Source organism: Lampetra fluviatilis, chromosome 54 (genome assembly GCF_964198595.1).
Source record: "Lampetra fluviatilis chromosome 54, kcLamFluv1.1, whole genome shotgun sequence".
Lineage (NCBI taxonomy): Eukaryota > Metazoa > Chordata > Hyperoartia > Petromyzontiformes > Petromyzontidae > Lampetra > Lampetra fluviatilis.
The window spans coordinates 8063616-8077399 of record NC_136328.1 but is presented as its reverse complement, the minus strand read 5'-3'; the positions used below and the strand labels follow the sequence as shown (position 1 = coordinate 8077399).

General features: G+C 46.5%; 1 protein-coding gene across 1 annotated transcript in view; it reads right to left on the bottom strand.

Moving 5' to 3' along the window:
* The window catches only part of LOC144949686 (endonuclease/exonuclease/phosphatase family domain-containing protein 1-like), a 32912-nt gene extending 25794 nt beyond the window's left edge, over nt 1–7118 (bottom strand). The window contains exon 1 of the mRNA XM_078879697.1: nt 6896–7118. The gene's annotated coding sequence lies outside the window, so the exon portion shown is untranslated. The remainder of the gene's footprint in view (nt 1–6895) is intronic.
* Nucleotides 7119–13784: the final 6666 nt, after the last annotated feature.

Here is a 13784-nt window from a genome sequence, read left to right as displayed (position 1 = left end):
TGTTTTACTCCCTCGGTCTTCAGTGGGGGCGGAGGGGGGGGGAACGAGTGAGTCAATTTGTTCTGTTTAACAAACCCAGCTGACCTCAAAGAACTGTGCTTACCGGATGCCCCCTAACAACTGAAATTAGCCAAACGTGAGCTGCGAGCTCAGGGACATCGACGTGTTTACGGTGGCAAACACTCAACTTACGTCGCCTCACGAGCACCCACGAGCAGCAGAAAGCCTCCATTCATTATGCATTATTCAAGGCCAAGGTCAACGCGCGAGGTCACGGGGTCACCGACGCGCTGCTGCCACCGCCACTGCGTGGCCGCTTGCGTGCTTCTGCTCGATTCCCTCAGCTGCCCGTGGACCCAATCCCCAAGGATCTTCTCCCGCAGCTTCTGACCAATTGCACAGGAGAATCGAGGATACCAACGGCACCACGCTTGTACTTCCCCAAAAAAACATGCCAACGTCAGGGCAACGTCGGGGCAACGCTGGACCAACGTTGGCCCAACGTTACTCCAGCGTTCCATGCTGGACTAATGGGGCGCCGTGGTGGTGAGGTGTTAACTCCCTCACCTGGTATGCAGGAGGTTGTGGATTCAATCCCGAACCGATGCCTGTTTGTTTGGAATATGCATGTCTCTCTCTCCCCGTGGTTGCGTGGATTTTTGTCCGGGTCCTCCGGTTTTTCCCCCCACATTTAGAAACACGCGTTGAGAGTTCTGGCTGCTATAAATTCCCACGTGATAAGCCACTTCGTGATCATTTGTGGAAAGGTCGCTTCCGAAAAAGAGATATATAGCTCAGTGGGCCTTACCAAGTAAAATAAAGAAAACTGTTTATAGTAAAAACTTGATTTGAAGCTTTCGTGACTGCAGGAATTAGTCTTTGGTTCTTTCGGAAAAGTCACGACACAGAGGCATTGGGTCTCTGTGTGTATATGTTGTGTGTCTCTCTCTCTGTGTCTCTGTGTTGTCTCTCTCTGCTTGTGTGTCTGTCTGTGTGGCTATGTTGTGTGTCTCTCTCTGTGTGTCTGTGTTGTCTCTCTCTGCTTGTGTGTCTGTCTGTGTGTCTCTGTGTCTGTGTTTTGTCTCTCTCTCAAATTTAGTTCTACCTGATGACGCTTGCTTGTGTTGCAATCGAAACGTCGTATTCTATTATTTTATTTATTTTATTTCTACGTGACTTTACCGAAAGAACCAAAGAGTGCTGTTTATAGTAGTTTATAGTTTAGATTTTCCATGTGCACTGGGTCTTTTCCACTTGCACGTGCAGCGACTGTAGCGCACGAATCAAGAACCAGTGATGTTTATGTTCGCTATTAAACACACATGTCGTTAATATGATCATTTATAATAATCGACGTGTCGTTGCACCCCTACCAACCACCACACCATTGCTATAGCGTTATCAAGGTTAAGATTTTACACGTTTAAGATTTATCATGCTTATCATGGTTAAGATTTTACATGTTTAAGATTTATCATGCTTATCATGGTTAAGGTTCTACATGCACCGCAGCCCATCGTCAATAAACCTCTGGGTGAAGGCCTCCCCTGGCGAAACAGTCATGAGGTTGTTTGATATTTACTCTTAATAATAACATTGACATTTTAGTTTGTATGTGTAGATCATGCTGCCTTATGAGATTAGATGAACATTGGTAAATGTCACTTTTAATTATAGATACCACTAACAAATCGGATGCATGCACTACATGCAAACATCTACTGGCCTGTATCCAAGCAATGGGAATGACTAATTCATGGGATTTTAATAAAAGCAAACAGTGTCGTTCATTATGAAGCCAAAGCATCTCGCTGCTCAAAGGAGTGACGCTCATCTCCACTGTCAGCCAAGGACACTGGCGAATATTCCTCATTTCCATGGCAAGTGCCAATCCATCCATAGGACGACCATCGCTAACTCTACCAAAGTAGTCATGATTGCCATCGGCCTGACCAGGATTTAAAACCACAACCTTCCACATTCAAGTCTCTGATCACAATACCGCACACCCTGATACGACTGTAACAGATACAATTCTACAAGAAGTAATCTGTTGTTTATCCAGAAAAAGTTTCGCTGATGCCAAGTTTCCATGACCACTAAGACATTTTTTTATCGAATAATTTTATTTTTATCTTTAACAACAATTAATGTACACTCGGGTTTGGCAAAACATTACTGCTATCATTTTGCGCCAACGTTACGAGCTGCAGGGCTCACGGAGGAGCGTGGAGACCTGGCTCTACTCCGCTGGAACGCCTCCGTGTCATCCACGTGGCGTTCCCACGTTCCCCATGTGGTTATGGAAACACAGCACGAGTCAAGACTTTGCACGGCAGGGTTCTACTGGAGATGTTTGTTTGGCCAAATTCGATTCGAGTATTACCGCTTGCACGTATGAGACAAAAAAACTGAGTTGTGCCTGGACAAAACCGACGCACGGTATTCGGCTCGATAACATGGCACGCCAAAAGTGCAGACAGGTCACAGAAAGGTATTCTACGTACTTACAGGCACCTTGTGGGCATGCACGTGGATGTCTCACGCACGCTCCATCTCTGTGTGATCCACCAACTCCACAGATTTATTAGAAGCGTGCACCACTATCACTCCTGGTGAAGACTGCATTAATAAGTAAACAACTCAGCAGGCAGCACACTAAAGGTGCAGCACCGCAATTGCTTGCTCTAGCCACTGCTGACGGAAGGGGATCTAGAAGGTATTTGGCCTACTCTTCTACGAACTGCAGTATAGCCATTTATACTGCTGGCTGGATAAGAGGTAGAAGGGGCGGTGGGGGGATTAACTAAACTCGTACCATTGTTTCAACTGCCGAGCCGGAAGATGAAATCAAACTGGTGACCTCTGGACTGCAAGTCCAGCGTCTTAACCGTTATGCCACATGGCAGCTCCTTCTCTTCACACTGTACTTGCTAAAATAATTAGAGATAAAAACGCATTTTACACGCAACAAAAGTGCATGTGTAAAGCAAGTCAGGCTTTTGGCTCAACAGTACTGATTTAAGCGCTGGGTTGGCTCTGATATTTACGTGCAAGGGAAGCCAGGATATCTATTAATTCTGGCAGGAATCCTGCCAAGAGGCTCTTTGTTGAATTAGAATCTTGTCTTGGAGCACCGGCCAGGCGCAGCGATTTTCGGGGGGAACACTGTACGCTCACACTGCAGGGCCTTCCCATGGTTGACGGTCATGCATCAATCACGCTTTTCATCGTGGTCCAATAGCCTGCTGAATGTACCTCTGTTAAATAAAAAAACCATGAGTACACACGGTAATTGCGCCACTCGCACAGGGCAAAGGCTGTCAAGAAGGCGCTACGTTTTGAGACATAAAAGTCCCGTGAAACAATCTATTCTGCTGCCCTGCCTTTTTGGCTGCCCACTATGTAGCCTGTGATGCCTCACAGCCTATAACACCTGTTACACGTGGTGTTCATCCAAGCACTATCCAGGCTCAACCCTGCTGTGTTTGCGAGATCTGACGAGTTCGGGGAGAGCCCGAGTGAATTGGTCACTGGCTAAACGATATCAGCGGAATTAATGTCATTAGAGCCCACTGGAGAAAAGCAGTGTCTTTATTATGAAGGTGGACCTTTAACACCCACAAGTGTGCCACCTGTCAGCCGGTGCCATCTGTGCACTTGGCCCCATTGCATCGAAATCTGTAAAGATCACCTATACTGTTGTAAGGGATCTGCGAGCCACCCTCACGCACCACGCAAACACGACATCTCCGCTCTCACGACAACACGCACCAATCACACGCGCGGCAATGCGCTGGACAGGAGATTGAGGGGTTAAAAGGGGCTGTGGGACGTGTGTTCGAGGTTGGTCTTGGAACGAGTGTTGCTGTGCGTTAGTGAAATAAAGAAGTACTTAAACCAATTTACGACTCCTCTTCACGGTGTTGGAGCCAAATCACCCAGAATAAGGCCAATCTCATCAGATCTCAGAAGCTAAGTAGGCGGGAGCCTGGACAGGGCTTAGATGGGAAACCACAACGCATAACCCGGGGTTGCGATAGGCTGCCGTGTCACGTGGCTAACAGAGGGCAGAATGCTGTACACCGTCGTACTTTACTACGCTCCAACATCTGCACTGTCCCACCCTCACAAAAAGACACGAACTAGTTTGAAGTTTGATCAACTATCACCGACAACAGGTGGAGGCCATCCTGCAGCAGTGGACTGACAAAGGGCTGTAAATTCTTATGAGTGCACGGTTGGCGACGTACATAAAATAGAATTGGTTAGTCCGCACCTTAATTGTTGATCTCCCCACACAAACTGAAATCGAGACGGAAGAATCATCTTTCTTGCCAGCCCTGAGTCAACGGTTTGGAAACTCCACCTTCCCATGGCAGTGGCCAGTAAATAACGACCACTGCTGACTTCCAACCTTCCGACTGGGAGCCATATGATCGAACCAACGGGGCAATGTATTGGATTCACCGCTATACAGTACTACACAATTGTATTGTACTACCACTGCCAATATATAGTCCACATGCCAAGCCAAGCATCAGAGAAATGGCAGATATTCTCTGCACAAACTGTCACATGGCAATAGTTGAGGTCTAGAAACCAACCATAATTCTTGTCATTATTTCTGCTACAGTTCATTTGTGGAAACATGAGCCTCAGTGCAAACACACCCACATCCACAATAAGTATGTGAGGATACTGTTGATTTTAGGTAAAAAGAGCAAGTCAATGCACCTTTGGCTGTAGTTCCTGCGGATTTTACGTGAATGGTTCCCACTTACATCTCGCGAATATCACGGCCAAATAAGGAAAACACACGTACGTACGGACATAAAATACGAATTGGCTTAATACGGATTCCCATTAATAATAGTTGAAAGCAGTCGGCTATTATGACCACTGCGACATTACATCATTGACAGTGACTAATACAGTACTGTATACCTTTTAATTAAAAAAGAAAAGCTCTTGTATTGGTCATAGATGCCCAAGCTTGGTAGTGTATCCAGGGATAATCCGACACGAGTTTTGAAGCGTTGCGTAAAGTTAAGAAGAGAGAGGCTTTAAAGCAACGTGAAAGATGACCGTGGTGAAATTCAAGCGTGGTGGACATCATCGCGGTCATGTCATGCTGTCCTCAGCTGGGGACTGTGGGCAGGCTCCACACAAGCCCATCTGTGCCAGCAGAATGTTTATTTTGTGTGGTGTGTGCGCGCCACTGTCGCGAAATGCTAACTCCCTCGCCCGGTGTACAGGAGGTCGTGGATTCCGATCGCGACCCTGACGCCTGCTGCTGTATATTTGGAGTTTGCGGTGTCTCTCTCCCCGTGGTTGCGTGGGTTTTTCTCCGGGTTCTCTGGTTTTTCTCCAGGTTCTCTGATTTTTTCCCTCCACGTTTAGAATCAACATCACGCGCGAATCGAGTAAGTGGCTGCTGCGATATATTTCCACGTGATAAGCCACTTTGTGTTTTTTTTTTTCTGGAAGATTTGCTGGTTTATCCCAGGATGTTTCTGTTTGCGCGTCGTCACTTTAAGATGTTCTCTGTTCATGTTTTTGTTTGTTGCGGTTGCACCCGACTCAAGAGCCGCATGGCTCACAGGGCTATACATGATAACACATTCCTGCGGAGGGAGCTGGTAGGAACGTTGGGTTGCTCGGTCAATGGCCAGGGTCAACGGCGGCGTGGTGTATTCCGCAAAAATGCCCGACTGTGAGGGCGGGCACAAGCCGGCGAGAGTAGGTTAAACGTTGAGTTTTATAAGGGCACCACGGGGTGACCAGCCCTTCCCCACCCAGCCCCACCCCTCCCACCCCCCACCCAGCCCCACCCTCCCCACCCAGCCCCTCCCTGCACGACGGACGGACACAATAATCCCCTGTGGACTGGTGGAACCAGTGGGTTCCTACCAGTATGAAACTTCGTTGAGCTATCATTTGTGGCGAGGTCGCTTTTGACAAATTAACTTTTAGCTCAGTTGTGGCTCACCTGCTAAAAATTTAAACAAATCTCATGTTGTCAAGTGAAGTTGCTCCCAACTCATGCTGATGAGAGGGCCCTTTAAGATAACATGTTCAACCAAGTTGCTTTATGCGTCCATTAACAAAGCCCTTTAGCTCTGCGGCAGGCCGGGTCCATTATTCTGATCATGTTTAAGTATTTTCACTTTTAGGCTCTACGCAAACGGAAAATTCCAATGTACCCCACGCACCCCTTGCAAACGAAATGTGTAATCTCCAGGGAGAATCTAGGCACTACACTTTAATTAATAAAACAAAGTATTCGCGTACTTTCAAAATAAAATAACGTATTATGATAGGTTTAGTAAATGTTAATTCGGTTTCATTTGTAACAAAAAAGAAAATTAGATCGCTGATTTTATAACGGGAAAATCGTTACGCTGATTTATGTCAATTATTACGGTTATTAGGGGTCGAGAGAGTGGTGAGGCCCTAGGCGCCGTGCCGCGACGCCGGGCGCTGGTCTAGCGGCGCCGCCGGGATCAGCGCCCCTCGGTCCGCCAAGGCACCCCGACACACCCCCCCCCCCCCCGCGAGAACATCAAAAACAAATATCTCCCTCCTGTAAACAAACTGTAGGGGCAAGTGCTGTTAGCGAGCAGCAACCTATAAAGTCCGGCACAGCACACGAGGAGGTGGCTGAGCAGCAACAACGTAAACATCTCCCCCGGGTGGCGATGTTTACACACCACCGCTCCAGGTACTCATTTGAGGCCGAGCCTACCTAGGGGAGGTCTAGGACCGGTCACCAGTGGCTGGCCGTGTCGAACTTTTATCAACTTAAACACTCGAGTCGCTGGAAATTATTTGTATCTCGCCGGACGCTGCAGGACAAGCGACAAAACACGGCGGGGACGGGATTCGAGCTCACGTAGCCTCGAGCTGCGGGGTCGGGGACGAAGACGAAGACGCCGCCGCCGCCGCCTGCGGCACGGAGACGAAGACGCCGCGAGTCCAGAGCCCGTGCTGCCGGTGCAGGCCGAGCGCGTTTCTTTCCCGCGGCTACGCGGACACCGATTCCCGAATGGGTGCTCAGAGCGGTGGTGCTTGCTGGGGGCCTGGGGTGCCAGATGCCCTCTCTGTGGGGGCTTCCATCGATGACGTCACGCAGCTAGGTGGGAGGGGGCGGGGTCAGACATTTGTGACGATGGGGGGGGGGGCGTTTGAGAAATGTGACGTCACATCAAAATGCGCAACTTTAAATAAATATAGAGAGGCGTCTACAAACTAAGTTGCCTCTGTGGTAGCAGTTACATTGGAGAAACCAAACGACATGTCTCGGACCGCATCCGTGAACATAAAGCAGACTTGAAACACGGTAGGACAAACACCTCAGCCGTGGCAGATCACTGTTACAATTCAGTGGGCTCACGTGACATTGACTTCTCCAAGACAGAGGTTCTCTGCAAGCCATCTGGCTACCATGAGAGATTCGTTCATGAGGCGATCCACATATACAAACATAGAGACAATTTCAACCGAGAAGATGGATTCTGGCTTAGCAATCATTAGAAGGACGTAATAAACCATCTCGGATCTTAACTGATTGTGTTCACGTTTACGGTGACTTTCAGACCGCGTTCCACTCACTGGCATTGTATTCTCAGCAGGGAATGGATTCTTTGCTCCGCTGCAAGTTTCCCCCCACTACTCTCCATTGACATATTTCGTTGCTTCCTCTTAGTATCTTTCACACGACGGTCAATGGTACAGTGTATAATAATAAATAGTATAAAATGTATATGCTTAATACAATGTACAAAGTACTGTAATATATAGTATCGTAATTGTATAGTGAATATACAGCAGTATATTTAGTATACTGATGATACTATGTAGTTTATACTTTAGTTGTTTACGTGGTGGTTTTGGTTGCTGCAGCTACATACTATTAACCAGAGGTGTGGACTCGAGTCATGTGACTTGGACTCGAGTCAGACTCGAGTCATGAATTTGATGACTTGCGACTCGACTTGGACTTGCATAACAATGACTTTGTCCCACCTCTGCTATTAACACTTCCCTTTATTAGTGCTACCCCTATCCCCTCCCTTTGATGCTGCTAGTCCTGCATAATGCACGGGCAAAGTAGCACTAATCACATACCTGCATTTCCCATAAATATGCTAAATTCCTCTTGATATGCAAATTATTTTGTCAAGGCGCCCTTCCCCCCCTTCCAACCCAGCTTAAATATATGCTCCAAGCATGGTGCTGTTTCATTCAGACGCTGTCTCTCCGACAGACCTGGTCTTCACCTGAGGACGGCTGCTTGCGTTGTGTTTATTATTTCCATTCTACGTGACTTTACCGAAAGAACCAAGAAGAAGAGTGCACCTTGTGAGTGAGCTACACCTGTGAGTGAGTCAAGTGCACTTTGAGTAGTGTATAGTGTAGTGTATAATGTAGTGTATAGTGTAGTGTATAGTGTAGTTTATAATGTAGTGTATAGTGTAGTTTATAGTGTAGTGTATAGTGTAGTACTGTAGTGTATAGTGTAGTGTATAGTGTAGTGTATAGAGTTGTCTATAGTGTAGTTTATAGTGCAGTGTATAGGCTACAGAGTTTACCTTGTGAGTGAGCTACACCTGTGGGTGAGTATTCTAGAAGGTAAATAATAGAAACACACAAATTTAGCACGGGCACGTCAGTATACAACTTTGTAAAAACTGATAACCAAGGCTGGCTGCAGTGAAGGTGAAGAACCACCGGTGTGGACTTAAAAAACATTAGCACAGCGCACAGATTCTGGACTCGGTAGAGCGACGATTGTTTCAGCTTTGGTGGAGCGGGACACGTGATCGCCGAATTATTCGGGCTTCCGCCGATTCCGGAACGGGTGGCCCCCAATGCATAGTGACGAAACAACAACAACAACCGCAGTTCGCCACTAAGTGTCGGTTGTTGTTGTTATTGTTGTTGCGCCTTGAGACAAGGGTGACCAACGTCTAACCCGCGCACGACACTGCATCGATACATTTTTGCCATTCGATTCCGACATTGTTTTTTTAAACAACCCGCTACTGATTCCGGAATCGGTGTAACAGCTTTTCAGTGTCCACGTCGACAACTCAACGCACTTCGCACGGCACCGGGTGTGTTGTACCGGGCCACGTGGTCACGATGGTAAACAACGCCACGTGGTCACGATGGTAAACAACGCCACGTGTTCACGATGGTAAACAACGCCACGTGTTCACGATGGTAAACAATGCCACGTGATCGTGATGGTAAACAACGCCACGTGTTCACGATGGTAAACAACGCCACGTGATCACGATGGTAAACAATGCCACGTGTTCACGATGGTAAACAACGCCACGTGATCGTGATGGTAAACAACGCCACGTGTTCACGATGGTAAACAATGCCACGTGATCGTGATGGTAAACAACGCCACGTGTTCACGATGGTAAACAACGCCACGTGATCACGATGGTAAACAATGCCACGTGATCGTGATGGTAAACAATGCCACGTGTTCACGATGGTAAACAACGCCACGTGTTCGCGATGGTAAACAACGCCACGTGATCGTGATGGTGAACAACGCCACGTGTACACGATGGTAAACAACGCCACGTGATCGTGATGGTGAACAACGCCACGTGTTCACGATGGTAAAGAAAGCCACGTGTTCACGATGGTAAACAACGCCACGTGTTCACGATGGTAAACAACGCCACGTGATCGTGATGGTAAACAACGCCACGTGATCGTGATGGTAAACAACGCCACGTGTTCACGATGGTAAACAACGCCACGTGTTCACGATGGTAAACAACGCCACGTGATCGTGATGGTAAACAACGCCACGTGATCGTGATGGTAAACAACGCCACGTGTTCACGATGGTAAACAACGCCACGTGGTCACGATGGTAAACAATGCCACGTGATTGTGATGGTAAACAACGCCACGTGTACACGATGGTAAACAACGCCACGTGTTCACGATGGTAAACAACGCCACGTGGTCACGATGGTAAACAACGTCACGTGTTCGTGATGGTAAACAATGCCACGTGTTAACGATGGTAAACAACGCCACGTGATCGTGATGGTAAACAACGCCACGTGTTCACGATGGTAAACAACGCCACGTGTTTACGATGGTAAACAACGCCACGTGTTCACGATGGTAAACAACGCCACGTGATCGTGATGGTAAACAACGCCACGTGATCGTGATGGTAAACAACGCCACGTGTTCACGATGGTAAACAACGCCACGTGTTCACGATGGTAAACAACGCCACGTGTTCACGATGGTAAACAACGCCACGTGATCGTGATGGTAAACAACGCCACGTGATCGTGATGGTAAACAACGCCACGTGTTCACGATGGTAAACAACGCCACGTGTTCACGATGGTAAACAATGCCACGTGATCGTGATGGTAAGCAACGCCACGTGTTCACGATGGTAAACAACGCCACGTGGTCACGATGGTAAACAATGCCACGTGATTGTGATGGTAAACAACGCCACGTGTACACGATGGTAAACAACGCCACGTGTTCACGATGGTAAACAACGCCACGTGGTCACGATGGTAAACAACGTCACGTGTTCGTGATGGTAAACAATGCCACGTGTTAACGATGGTAAACAACGTCACGTGTTCGTGATGGTAAACAACGGCACGTGTTCGTGATGGTAAACAATGTCACGTGGTCGCGATGGTAAACAATGCCACGTGTTCGTGATGGTAAACAACGCCACGTGTTCGTGATGGTAAACAATGCCACGTGTTCACGATGGTAAACAATGCCACGTGTTCGTGATGGTAAACAACGCCACGTGTTCACGATGGTAAACAATGCCACGTGTTCGTGATGGTAAACAACGCCACGTGTTCGCGATGGTCAACAATGTCACGTGTTCGTGATGGTAAACAATGTCACGTGTTCACGATGGTAAACAATGCCACGTGTTCGTGATGGTAAACAACGCTACGTATTCGTGATGGTAAACAACGCCACGTGTTCGCGATGGCAAACAACGCCACGTGTTCGTGATGGTAAACAATGTCACGTGTTCACGATGGTAAACAATGTCACGTGTTCGCGATGGCAAACAACGCCAGGTGTTCGTGATGGTAAACAATGTCACGTGTTCACGATGGTAAACAATGTCACGTGTTCGTGATGGTAAACAACGCCACGTGTTCGTGATGGTAAACAATGTCACGTGTTCACGATGGTAAACAATGTCACGTGTTCGCGATGGCAAACAACGCCACGTGTTCGTGATGGTAAACAATGTCACGTGTTCACGATGGTAAACAATGTCACGTGTTCGCGATGGTAAACAACGCCAGGTGTTCGTGATGGTAAACAACGCCACGTGTTCGTGATGGTAAACAATGTCACGTGTTCACGATGGTAAACAATGCCAGGTGTTCGTGATGGTAAACAACGCCACGTATTCGTGATGGTAAACAATGTCACGTGTTCGTGATGGTAAACAATGCCACGTGTTCGCGATGGTAAACAATGCCACGTGTTCGCGATGGTAAACAATGTCACGTGTTCGTGATGGTAAACAATGTCACGTGTTCGCGATGGTAAACAATGCCACGTGTTCGCGATGGTAAACAATGCCACGTGTTCGCGATGGTAAACAATGTCACGTGTTCGCGATGGTAAACAACGCCACGTGTTCGCGATGGTAAACAATGCCACGTGTTCGCGATGGTAAACAATGCCACGTGTTCGCGATGGTAAACAATGTCACGTGTTCGCGATGGTAAACAACGCCACGTGTTCGCGATGGTAAACAATGGCACATATTCGCGACAGTAAACAATGTCACGTGGTCGCGATGGTAAACAATGCCACGTGTTCACGATGGTAAACAATGTCACGTGTTCGTGATGGTAAACAATGCCACGTGGTCGCGATGGTAAACAATGCCACGTGTTAAATTTCGATTTAAAGCTTTCATGACTGCAGGGATTCATCTTCTTGGTTCTTTCGGTAAAGTCACGTAGAAGGGAAGTAATAAAATAAAAAAAAACATAATAAAATAATATTATAAAATAATTCTTTTATTATGTTTTATTTTTATGTTTTATTTTTGGTTCTTTCGGTAAAGTCACGTAGAAGGGAAGTAATAAAATAATAAAAGTAAAACATAAAAAAATTATTATTATATAATATTATTTTATTATTATTATTTTTTTATTTTGTTACTTCCCTTCTACGTGACTTTACCGAAAGAACCAAGAAAATGCCACGTGTTCACGATGGTAAACAACGCAACGTGTTCACGATGGTAAACAATGCCACGTGTTCGCGATGGTAAACAATGCCACGTGTTCGCTATGGTAAACAACGCCACGTGTTCGCGATGGTAAACAACACCACGTGGTCGTGATGGTAAACAACGTAACGTGTTCACGATGGTAAACAACGTCACGTGTTCGTTTACCCGCTACGGGAGTGGTTGCGATTTGCGGCGCGCTGCGCTCACGGCCAACACCGGTGACGATTATCTGAACCGGTCCTGGGCCTCCCCTAGGTTGGCTCAGCCTCAAATGGGTATCTGGCGCGGTGTGTAAGACAAAGGCGGCCGGGCGTGGTTGCTGGCCCTGCAACAGTCTGTTGATACGGCTCGACCGGGGGGAGATCTTTGATTCGACACCGCGTTGTTGATGTTTGTTTATTATGGATCGACTGAGCGGTAATCAATACGATTAATCGCGATTAACGATCCAAAAGACTTTATCTAAAAAGTATAAACTTTGCGTTTATGTTATTTTGCTGCTACGAGTGTCAAAATGATTGGCTACTTTGTTGAGTTATCGTCTGTGGCCAGGTCGCTTTGGAACAAAAAGTTAAAATACCTCGGCGGGCTTTTTCTGGTACGATGGGGGTGGTTTTGTGTTTGAGTAATTTAAATTTTTATTTAAAGCTTTCGTGACTGCAGGGATTCATATTCTTGGTTCTTTCGGTAAAGTCACGTAGAAGGGAAATAATAAAATAATATAAATATACAACTATTAAATGCTCACGACGTTTCGACTGCAACACAAGCAATCATCATCAGGCGTCAAATCCACAGCAAGAAAAGTATTTCCCTTGTACGTGACTTTACCGAAAGAACCAAGAAGATTTGGGTGATGTGTTTACATTTCTTGTACTTTTCACTCCTACCGTGTGTTTGTTGTAACTGTTGTTGGCACGTGCTTACCCCGTGCCCCCGACTGGACATCTGTGAACAACAAGAGCTTCATTGCTCATCGGATTCCTCCTGCAATCTAAATATTCTGATGTGTGGGCAAATATTCGCCCCTTAGGCCAAAGCCACACTCACTCTCTTCCACATATGAGGGGTAAATCTCTGATCGGTGATTTTCTCGGGTGTACGAGAAATATCAATGAACCTGATACGATTGTTTGCTATTTTTATCTATGATGAGACTCTAACAGATACTCCAAAAATGTGTTCTTTTCGCAAAAATTCTGTAATTGTTGACGACTTGATTCAACTTCTTATATTTAAAGACGGACCCATTGGAAACCGCTCAATGTAAACATTACGATCACTATTTTTTCCTGTCTCAGCAGCTCTCCCACTATATGTTTTCACCTGATGACGATTGCTTGTGTTGCGTTCGAAACATCGTGATATATTTATTATTTTCTTTTCGATGTAAAGCTTTCGTGACTGCAGGGATTCATCTTATTGGTTCTTTCGGTAAAGTCACGTAGAAGGGAAGTAATAAAATAATAAAAATAAAACATAATGAAAT